The sequence below is a fragment of the Mya arenaria genome, chromosome 9 (genome assembly GCF_026914265.1).
Source record: "Mya arenaria isolate MELC-2E11 chromosome 9, ASM2691426v1".
In the NCBI taxonomy this organism is placed as follows: domain Eukaryota; kingdom Metazoa; phylum Mollusca; class Bivalvia; order Myida; family Myidae; genus Mya; species Mya arenaria.
In genome coordinates, this window is record NC_069130.1 from 69,062,073 (window position 1) to 69,064,698 (window position 2,626).

Genomic DNA, 2,626 nt, shown 5'->3' on the forward strand with positions numbered 1-2,626 from the left:
GTGAGCAGGCTGGATTTCAGGCTAGGCATGTTAATCACTCTGCAAGAAAAACATGCATTACAAATTTGCTGGATGCCGGTTGTTTCCCCACTGAGGTGCCACAGCTGACTGGTAACAAAAATCTGATGTCTCTAAATCATTACCATACAAACAATATAGAAAAGCAGCACAACATGTCCAATATTCTTCACATGTGTAAGAGAAAAGAACCAGTGACAAATCCAGAACCAGAACTAGTTACTAGCATGGAGGAAATTGATGATGATGACAATGAGGAACTTATAGCAGCATCCCAGGAAATTGAGCAAGCGCTATCCTCCATCCAAACATATGAAGAGATTCCTGTAAAAAAAAAAACACATGCTAAAGCTGAACAAGATTTAGACCTTCCCATTAAACGAAGCCCAGGTGGAACACTGACCCTGCAAAAACATATGAAGGACACTCAGTCACTGTTTAATGGCTGCACCTTTAATGGGCCTATCAGCATTAATTTGAGAAATTAGGAACCATACAGTATGCATGCATAACTGGTACTGCCTCCTTAAGTTGTAGGCACTGGAATGAGTGAACAAAGTTAATCTGACTGTACATATATGTACATGTGGGCTTTTATTCCATTCATCCACTGTTATTATTATATTGTTTTTATTTCGCATGTTTCTGTGTTGTAAAATGTTCTTTCATCTTCACTTCCTGTGAAATAAATGTGTGCTACGTGTATTTTATTGCAATTTGCTTTTCCAGTCCCATTGTATAATAAGTCTTACAAAGAAATCTATAAAGCAGTTTCAAACAGCATTGACATCAACGATTTATTCCATTTCTTAAAAGTTGTGGACACAGTTTCTCTAAAAATCTATATTAATTATGTAGTAAAGTTCTTTTGTTTATTTCCTGACTAACTGTAGTTATAATTTCAAGAAGTGTGTAGTTACGCTTAATTAGTTTCCAGAAATATTGCCCTTGTTCTCGAGATGAAGCAAAGGTCTTGGCCAATAAGACTAAACAGTACTGAACAATGAAAAATGTACCTAGTTCTGTTTACCAAATACTGTATTTTATTGTAACAGGTAAAACTAAAAGTAAATCAGTGTACTGAACATGAATTCAAACATGAAACATACCTCTGTCTCCCAGTAACAGTAGTAGTACAGTATGAATAGTACGATTATGTGAATTAAGCTCACCTTAGTTGTTCAAAAAAATGTCACAACCAAAGTGGCAAGAACTTGTAGTGTAGCATGTCTAGGGTTCCTGATTCCAACAGTTCAAATGCAAGAATCTCACAAGATTCAAAGTTCTGGTTAAAATGTCCATTCAAATCTACACTTCATTAACTGTTTAAATCTGAAATTTTCTATATCGATATCATATGAGTTATTCACAACAAACACGTTTTCTTACTCATTTATCCGTTTGAAACTCAGTTAAACTAAAAGTAGAGTAGTTGTTGCCATTTTGATAAACGTCACGAAAATTACCCAAAAGAAAATATACCAGCAAGATAAAACCATCATGTTTAGATATCGGCATATCGACAGACTACTGAATACTAGAGTCAAAACATGTGTATTAAACAGTTCAATATATGGCCGCGTGGGGCCAATGAGTGATAATAGCCCCGGCATGTTGATAATGCTATTATCACTCATTGGCCCCGCGCGGCCATATATTAATCTCTAAGTCGTTTTATGAGACATAAGCGATAACACTTGTATTAAATGAAAACGAGACTTGGAAAATGATTAACATTTATGGTTAACGATATTTTACTGTGTACACATATGTAATCCGTGTCTTTTCACTTGTTACAGAGTGTATCTCGTCGAGTGTCTTTTCGGTCTGAATATGATTTCGATGTTAGGTTTTGAATTTGAATATATGTAGTGTTATACTATAGGTAACTGGGTGAAATAATAGAACAATCATGTCATAACACTAGAGGCCATACTTTGAGTTCTAGGTCGGAATGTGTGTCCATATGCATATGCCATAGGACTTCAAGTGCGTCAATGTTTAATGTTGGCAACTTGTCCACCAAATTATCATTGCATTTAGTTATAATTCTTATTCATAAAAATGCAGGTCATATGTTTTATTGGAAATGACCCTAGATATCAAATAATACAAAGCCTTAACAGTTCCTGGCATATTTTTAACAAATCTTCAAATAACTTGGTAAGAAAGTTTGCCTTACCTGTACCTTGGCTAAAGGCTTCTTTTTTCTTTACACTCTTAATGTGCTCCATTTCATGAATTTATTGACTGTAAATATGCGGCTATATGGACGTAAAATCAATTGATCGATGCAATGTATGATACATATGATCCAAGTGTTATTGACTTATTTTCTCATTATCTTCTAAGATTATGACCTCATTATCAAATAAATGTTGTCATCATTGGCGAGTTATAGCAAGTTTTCTCTCATGTTATGAGAACGTTCTACATAAGTAAACAATGAAAAATAAAGTATCATTTCGAAATAAAATGTTATCTTGCCACTTTTTTCACATCTTAACATCATCGTATTTATAGTTCATATTTTCATTATAGTTGAAAACAGAATGCAATATTTCCACATGTCCGTTAATTTGTCTTAGGCAATTAAGTATTCCCCAAT